We start from the raw sequence: 9775 nt of genomic DNA on the forward strand, positions 1-9775 counted from the left end.
CTGGTCCAGTATGCTTTTCTGTCCTGGTCCAGTATGCTTTCTGAAAAGTCCATATCATCATTCTATTTCTATCTTGCTTATAACAGAATTGCAATACAGAATTTCCCAAGTCCTGTTAACCCTTAAATTCCTGTCTTGGTTTAGTCAGAAAAGTGATCTAAATTCAATTTGCTTTTCTTAGAGATGCAAGTGTCTAAGATTCCTAGAGAAAACTCTTTAATGGAATTATAATACAATTATCGGAACCCTAGCTTTGGAGTTGGATCTATCTGGGTTTCAGTCCTGAATCGATCACTTAGTAATTGGGTAATCTTAGAAAAGTTACATCGTCTTTCTACATTTCATTTTTCTCATTTTAAAATGGGAAAATCAATGATAACTACTAGATAGAGTAAAGGGTAAGTAAGATAATTCATGCAAGCAAGGACTTAGCACGATGCCTGGCACATAAGCACTCAATAACATTACCCATTACTGCTGAAGGTACTTAACTTTCCTTATTTTAACTATCTTCTTCTATCTGAAAATAAGAGTTCTCCTAAAGCCTGGAAAGCCTGGATCACCACTCTAGCTTCTTATTTAACCATTAATACAGCAGATTTTAAATAATTAATTAGTTATCAGCAGCTTATATAGCCATTTTACATACCAAAACAGAGATGCAAAAGAGAAGAACCCATTTATACCAATGGGACAAAGGCACAAATGTTTTTAGCTTGTTCTGAAGATGAGAAAAGTCAGAATGGCAGTTCTCCCTGTCTACATTTTCCAGTCAAGCCACTTTGCCAGAATAGATATGCAAATTTTATTACAAAACTACCACTCAGCAGGTCAAACGGCCAACATAAAGAGCCTCTATTTTTTCCCCACTATGTAAATTATTTCCCATTAAAGTGCAGAGGCATAAAGACTCCCTCTGGCTACTAGGAACAATGTAAGAGCACAAACTAAAGGACACAGGGGTCCTTTTTTGTGCAATCAACAGATTTATTAAGCCAATTATCCTCTCAGAGTCTCAGTTTACTCATCTGCAAATTAAAGTTATAAGACCAGATGATGTCTAATTTCTCTTCCATCTTAAGGAATTTATCATTTATAATTCCTTAAGAATTAAAGTAAAACAAGCTGGAACCAGCATTTTCTTAATTTTATAGGCTAAAAATCTATTTTACTAGATTTATTTTACCTTAATTTTATCTATTTTATCTTAAAAGTCTAAGATAATATTTTAAAATATTATCTTAATAAAATAAAAATTTAATACGAACCAAGTTCACATACTGGTCCCAATGACAAGATGATTCATATTATGGAAACAGAGTTAAGGACTACTGGTTTTAAATATTCTCATCTAGTGAATGTGGATAAAACAGGCTATCAAAATATGTGAGTGTATCAATCATTGAAATAAGTCTGCTTGTTCTGAATCCCTACTTATCAAACTTCCTTCAGATTTTGATTTGTCATTCTTAGCTCCCTACAGGTAAATGCAACTGTTTATTTAAACATGTTCAAGTTATGTTCATAATTAATTATTACAGAAGAATAACTAATTGACATTCTGATTTTACTCAATAGTTTTGAGTGTTTGGTTTAATGTCAGTTTAACCCCAAGACACAAATCTATTCAAGGAGACAAATACATCAAGTTTTGGAACCTGTAAGCCTAAGGGCCCAACCTTGAATAAATTCACCAAGATAATCTATGACAGACACCCCGGAAGGACTTCTGGGAGCCAGCTTACTAGTCTTTAGTTTGACGTGAAAACTGTATGCTTTCTTTGAATTTCTCCGCAACTGGAAGCAAATGATGCAGCAGTTAAAAGGTCAAGCTCTAGAGTAGATAGACCCAAGTTCCACCACAATGTGTCATGTCAGCCTGGGCAAATTATTTAACCTCTTTAAAACCTCAGTTTCCTCATCTATGAAGTGGAAATAACCATATTCCTGCCTCATTGTTTTGCTAACATATATAGGGTATTTAGTACAGTGCTTAGAACATAGTAAATATTCAATAATGCTATGAAAAAAACATAAAGCTAGGTTTTAAACTCATAAAATTAAGATATTAATGGTGGTTCTAATTTGTTTCAAGAATATTGGGAAAGTAATATCTAGGATTCAGCTATCAAAGCCTCACTTGGAATACTGTTGAACAGCAGAAATTAAGCTCCCAAAGGCCATCAGTGGCCACAAATACATATGAACAATTGGGCTACATACTTACTCAAAAAAGAGGCTCTCACAGTTCTTTTTCTATGTATTTACCATATACAAACATTCTTTAAAGTTTAGTATATAGTCTCAGTTTATAGTTGCTTAAATTTTCAAATTATGAGATTAAGAAAACAGTACATGTGGATAGTAGCTAGGTACTAGACACTATAACCCGGCTTCAGGGGTGAAGAATAACAAAACTACACATACACAAGAACTAAAAAGTAGAACAATCTACAGTCATCAGTAAGTCAAATAATTCTACACACGGAAAGAGGTTCTGAAATTATTACTCCACGGCACACTGCAGAAAAACATATCTGTCTAAAGTATATTTTCTTCCTTGCTGCTTAAAGTAAATAAAATAGTATGTGTGACAGTGCTTTGGGAAATGTAAAGTTCAAAATACAAATTTTTTTTCCCCTATGTGGCCCACATCTGTCTTATTTACTGCTGTATATGCCTTAACACTAGGCCTGGCACATCATAGCTACTCAATTAATACTGGCTGAATAAATAAATAAGAGCAACTTATTCAATAACTTCCTTCAATAATTCAAAGTCATTATTAGGGAAAATAATTACTGAACTATGCAAGAATTCAGTGAAGCCTTAAGAGGCTATCCGCTATATAGGATTATTTGCTTTTTCACAAACGGGTTATTTCCCCATATTTCTTATAGAATTTTTATATATTTAATAGTTTCTTCCTTCCTTCCTGGATATTGAAAAATGATTCGTTGAATAATGGGAAAGTGTAAATTAAAGAAAATTAACAAATTAACCAGGCTGTTACTTCTCATACTCTAAATCTCATTATTCTAAAAGTACACTGGTCATTTTGAGCTTATAAAAAAGATTTTACAGTCTTTGTGACCACAGTGTCCAGTGTCTGCCCAAGGTTCCTACACACTGGCCCACTGCCCAATACAGGGCCTGTCTGGGAGATGTAAAATTAACCTCATTTTGAATATTTATGTCTTTTCAGTCTTCTGAACAAATCCAGTGACTCCCTTCTTTTTCAAATATATGGGAATCTCCTTTTAGTTTGTGACTTGTCTAGTTTTCGAACTATATCTGAATTTCTTTTCAAATATATTTTTGATTTCCTTTACTGTTACTCTTTCTTTTTTCTAAATGTATACTTGAATTACTTTTCAAACATTTATTATTAGTCTTTTGAATTTGGTTTACTTGCGAGTACAAAGCCCTCCCTCTGTGAATTTTAATATAATTCCCAGAAATGTGTATGTAGGGGAATCTTAATTTGTACAAGAGGGAACGTGTAAAATTAAGGTATAAATACTGAGCTGTGGCTGGTAGTTACCCCTTTCATTTTTCTTACAGGTAGATCTCTGATAAATGGCAAAAACCTTATTTAAAACAATTCTAAATCTGGTCTTTTCTCTCCAAATCTAAATTAGGTACCAGGAGTAGAAAATGTGGCACAAATCCTGCCATTCCCTATTCTACCTGCCAGGGCAGACAGTAAAAATTAATTAGCATTTTTTTTCCTGTTGAGCCTCCATAGAGCCTAAGAATCTTTCATAATAAAGTACATCAACTGATGGGCTTAGTTCAGATTTTGGTTGCTGTTTTATTACCATTCAGACCATAGTTATGATATTGTTCAACAAATATACATTAATGATGATATAAAAATTATGTTTATATCCAAAGCTGGTCACAGGAAATGGACCCAAACAGAACATGGGTTTACAGCACCTACCTGGGTGTTACTGTCATCTGAGCTATCCTCATAGCTCTGAGACTGAAGGAGACTCTGATTAATATGGCTCAGCTCTTCTCTAAGTCTCACAACTTCCTCAAGTTTCGAAGTCGACTGCTGTTCTTCACCTTTTGTATCTTGGTTCTGTTGCAAGTCCTCCTCTTTCTGCCTCTCTCTTGGAAAAGTGCCTTCCTTTACTGACTCCTCTGGAATTTTCTTCCGCTTACTTTCTCCTAGTTCAGAACTTGGTGCAAATATAACAACAAAAACTATCGAAATGTTTATTCTACTAGCAGAATATGGAGGAAAAAAGCCTACCAGTCAAGACAGTACTGCAAGCAAGATTTTCAACTTGAATTCCACAGCACAGTGGTTACCTTATTCTTGTAAGTAAAACTTAAAAACAATCAGTCCTATTTTTGAAATTTATACCGGGGAGGTGACCCATCATAGACTTACTTTTGTCTACACTCAAACAACCAGTTTAAATGAGTTTTTTACTTTTTCAATTTTTAGTAAGACATTGGGCAAACACAGCTTATAAATTATATATATATATATATATAATCACTTGATAAGTACCAAGCACTTTGACAGGCACTAGGACTCCAAAGGAATTTAAAATTTAGTGAGAAATAAGGATAAGTAAACAAATGACTAGATCTAACAGCAGTAAGTAATCCGAGGCCTGATGGATAAGTAGGCACAACCTAGGCAAATGTAAAGGAAGGGATATGAGCTTACTTGCATGTGTGTATGATGTATATACTGGGGGAAGTCTTGGTATAGATGAGAACAATAAAGGTATTCCAGGATGACTTAATAAATAAGGTGGGTAAAAGCACAGAGGTAAAAGAAAGAAAGATCATTTGGATGCTATACAGCAGGGAAATCAATTTTTAATCAAACTTTGAGATTGGTTAAGAAAATAGCTGAATGTATAAATATTCCCATAATCACTATTTAAAATAGTGATTAAATAAAGACACAGAAATGGCTAAAAGAATGAAAGATAAGCCAACTTGAAAATGATAGAAAGACTATTCAGCAACATGAAAAATACTCATTAAAGTAAAACAGTGGAACAATAAATAATATATGTGTATGTATAAGTGTCTATATATATAGAATATATGCTATCGAAAGTATATACATAGTAAAAGCTGTAAAGGAACAGAAAAAATTGTGTCTAGGGCATTTTTTTTCCATTTAAAATTCCTTTAACACTATATAAAAAAGAGAAATAAATATTTTATTTTGAACAACAGTTTTTTAAGATAATACATTCAAATGATTCAAAACAATATGAAACAGAGTAAAAATGAATATTCAATAAAATAACAATGATTTTTTTTCGCCCATCCTTCATAAACTTTTTCTTTTCCTACTCCCAATGGATGCTAGATACATTTAAGACTGGGAAAATGCAAAATATATCTCAGATTTTTAAAAGTAGAAAAACTGACTTCTGCTTCTAGGAAGATGGAGTAGACATACTTTTCCTGATTTCTCCTGCCAAGTACAACTAAAAACCCTGGACACTATATATAAAACAAACATATGAAGAATCCGAAATGTGCAGAGTAGAAGGCAGACCAGCCAGAGAACTCAGGACTCAAGGAATGACACGGCTGCAAATTTCCTGGGTTTTGTTTTTTGCCTCATTCATCATAGACTTGGAACTAAAGAAGCTGGCAACCCAGAAAACACCAATGAACACAGGCAAAAGTATGTACTCTTTAGACAGAGGACCAGGAAATGGACAGTCAAGCAAGAAAGAAAACTTTTGGACAATGCCCGTTTTACTCTAGCCAAACACTACAGAAAAAAGTTGTGGCCCCACCCACAACCATATCAGCAAAGGTCAAGTTGTAATGTTATACTTCCACCTTTACCAGGCTATTATGAGGCACCCCAACTCCCCTGCTGGGTGGTGTCAGAGGCCAATAGGGAGAAGGGACATTCATCCCTGCCAGGCAAGAACAGACATGGAGTTTCTGAACTTCCAGGCAATGAGGAGACACTCTTCTCCCTTTCCACTGGAGAAGTGTCAGAAAAGACCTAATAGAGAGCCAGAACTTTCACCACTACCCAGTATAAAAAGACCATCCCTACCCACCCTCTTCATGATATCACGGAGGCAAAGTGGGGAGCAGTAACAATGTATTCTTCCCATTCGCAGCCAGAGCAATATAAGCAGAAGCCTAATGGGGAGCAGAAACTCCCACCCTCACCAGTAGTAACAAGAAGCCCCTCTTTCCTTGGGTATCCACAGAGGATGAAGAGGGAACCTTGGCTTCTTCCCCCACCCTGGGGTAGTAATGAGACAGCACCCACCTACTTCCTCTGCCAGAGTGGTATCAGAAGTCAGCTAAACAGGTTTAGAATAAAACTAGACTATTGTCTATCACCATACACCAAAATTAACTAAAACTAGATTAAGGACCTGAATATAAGACCTGAAAGAACAAATTTCATAGAAGGAATCATAGGAACTAAACTCATGGACCTTGGACTTAAAGAGGATTTTATGAACTTGACCTCAAAGGCAAAGGAAATAAAAGCAAAAATAAATGAATGGGACTATATCAAACTAAAAAGCTTCTACACAGCAAAAGAAACCATCAACAAAGAGACAACCATCCAAATAGGAAAATATATTTGCAAGAAATGCCTCTGATAAGGGCCTAATATCCAAAATATACAAAGAACTCATATAACTCAATAACAACAACAACAAAAAAACAAAGAATCCAATTAAAAAATGGGCAGAGGACCTGAACAGACATGTCTCCCAAGAAGACATACAAATGGCCAATAAACATGAAAGAATGTTCAACATCACTACCTATTAGGGAAATGCAAATCGAAATCACAATGAAATACCATCTCACACCTGTTAGAATAGCTACTATTAACAAGACAAGTAATAACAAGTGTCCAGAGGATGTGGAGAGAAAGGAACCCTCATACACTGCTGTTGGGACTGCAAATTGGTACGGCCACTATGGAAAACAGTATGGAGCTTCCTCAAAAAACTAAGAATTGATCTACCACATGATCTAGCAATCCCTCTATTGGGTATTTACCCCAAAGACTTGAAAACATATATCCAAAAAGATATTTGCACACTGATGTTCATAGCAGCCTCATAAATCATGGTAAGGGTATAGACTTTGTTTTAAGTGCAATGGGAAGCCATTGAGAAGTTTTTAAGAGAAGGAGTAATACCAGTTCAATTTGGATTTTTAAAAGACAACTTTGGTTGCTCCATAATGGACTGGGAAAGAGGTATGGAAGCAGGAAGGCCAGTTAAGATACTGTGATAGTCCCAGTGGGTGAAACCAGAGTCAAGGAGTAGGGTAGTAGCTGTGGAGATACAGATAGAAATAAAAAGATTTAATATTTTGTATTAAAAGATTTAAGTCTATGACCATGCCACCCTGAACGTGCCTGATCTCGTCTGATCTTGAAAGCTAAGCAGGGTCGGGCCTGGTTAGTACTTGGATGGGAGACAACGTAGGAATACCGGGTGCTATAGGTGTTAAAACAAATTTAATATTTTATATTTTCATGGTAGAACCGACTAAAGTTTTTGATGGGTTAGATGTGAGGGGAACCAACAGTGACTCCTAGGTTTTGGTTTGATCAACTGTGTGAATGGGGGAGGGACCCATTCATTGAATGGTTTGGACAAGTTTTGAAGAAGAGGAAAAATATATCAGCAGTCTGTGAAATAGATATAATCCACTTTCAAGTTGAACTGGAAATGAAAATCAACTTGAACATTTATCAAACAATTCTGATAAAGATAGCAAGGATGCAGTGACATGGTGAATGAAGAGTGTGTTAGAAAATATAAACCTCATTAAGGCATTAAGGTCAAGGGAAGCTATCAGCTGTTTGGGCCCAAGTTTTCTAAGAAAGTAAACTCAGGCCAACCTGGGTTCAGCGGCAAGTACATAATGGGAATGGGGAAAAAGAGCATTCATTCAGATATTTTTTGAGTACCTACTATGTATCAGGCATTGTTCTAGACACTGGAGACAATCCAGAACAAGAAAGAATGGGCTTCCATTCTTCTTCCCATGCCACCCCTATGTTATGCATATACAGAGACTAAGTCCTGAGCAATTTTCAACACCATAATTTCAATACCATAACACCAACGACCTTACCCATTCCTGCTAATAATTTGCTAAGTACATGATTGTGACTGAAATAGTCATTTTAGTTCTCTTAGTCAGAAACCACATTTGTGAAAGATAAAACTTAGCTAATGATCAGTAGTTTTCGAACTTATCTTAGCTATGGACCCTTTCTTGAAGTAAAATCTTACACAGAACTCCACATATAAAACAGATAAAAGTGAATCTTCTGCTAACATGGGAGCACAGGGCTCACTGTCCCATTCATCTGTTTTTCCTCAGCTCCCAAAGTGCTTTCTGAACTCCTGCTACAGAACTCTTAAAGTTTGAGAAATAAGTGTGAAAACTACTATAATTTCCTTCAGGTCCCTCCAGTTCTAAGATTCCATTACTCTATAACAAAAGCACTACAAACAACGGAAAAGCAAGACAGAGTCCATTACCTTAAAGCAAGTGTCTCCAGTCCCTGGGCTGTGGACTGGTACTCTCTCCCCGCAAAGGTCACTCTAAATTTAAAAAGCTTTTAAGATAGTATAAAGTTCAGGGGCCCAAAACTAACAAAACTATCTTCTATCTTAGAACATTTAAGAAGATATAAATTTGGCTCTACCTAGACAATATTTTCCCAGTTGATGTATCCTTTAGTATGAAATATAAGTAAAAACAGACTGCTATCATTTCCTTTTGATGATCTAGTTTTAGGCTTTTGCCCAAACAAAATTTGAATACATCTATTAATTTTCCTGTCAAAATAGAGTAATGCATTTGCCCAAGCCTCAAAAGTTTCTGCGAAAGACACTTTTGGTAAAAAATTAGAAATACAAGAGTCAGAGGGGAAGATTAATCAAAAGGAAAAAAAAGAAAGGAAGAAAGAGTTTCATAAAACAATAATCATATGCAATTATAAATAGCAAAAAAACCTCTCTGCAGAGTATAGTCTTAATTATGTAAAATATATATATATGTATGTATGTTATATACATACATATGTGTATACACACAGAAAAAGACAAGGAAGAAAAATTAGGATGTTAACATCTCTCCATGGTGGGAATTATAAATTATTATTATCTCCTTGTACTTTTTCATGCTTTACAAATTTTCCATAAAAAGCATATTTATTTTAAAAAGCAGGAAAAATAGCTTTAAAATGTAATAACGTCAGAAGACAAACTCTTTGGGGAATGTTTACTTATAACGAATTTTTCCACTCATATCATTTGGAAATGAATGTCAGATTCTCATAATGATCAGGCCAAGTAAAATGTACCCCCACCCCCGATAATTAACATGACATGGGATTTTCTCAATTTACCAGAGTTTCTCTTTCTCTTCCTTTGGGCTTTGAACCTCTGCTTCTAGAATTGGTATTTTAGATACAAGATCTTTACAGATGTTTTCACTTGTAATTAAATTAGCATCTGCAGTTTTTCTCCCTACAGTAAAGTAATTTAATTGTTCAAATTCTTGTGCGAGCTTCGAGACCTGCGAAGTTAAATGAAAAAACAAATATTCTATTTTGCATATCTTATGTACAACTGTGAAAAAAGTATAATGATTCCATTAAATGCTTAGTTATTGCCTTAAGTAATATAAATTGACATCCTAGTTGAAGTTTTCTTCCAATTTAATAATTTACAGTTGTTATATAATCTAATCTATTTTTATCACAGGTATAAGG

At 34.9% G+C, this 9775-nt stretch overlaps 1 protein-coding gene and 1 pseudogene across 1 annotated transcript in view; one reads left to right on the plus strand and one right to left on the minus strand.

The window, feature by feature from the left end:
• Positions 1-9775, minus strand: part of CCDC30 (coiled-coil domain containing 30) — a 113863-nt gene that overhangs the window by 51912 nt on the left and 52176 nt on the right. The window lies entirely within an intron of this gene.
• LOC111730662 lies at positions 7372-7490 on the plus strand (annotated as a pseudogene).

This window comes from Pteropus vampyrus, unplaced genomic scaffold (genome assembly GCF_000151845.1).
Source record: "Pteropus vampyrus isolate Shadow unplaced genomic scaffold, Pvam_2.0 Scaffold326, whole genome shotgun sequence".
Lineage (NCBI taxonomy): Eukaryota > Metazoa > Chordata > Mammalia > Chiroptera > Pteropodidae > Pteropus > Pteropus vampyrus.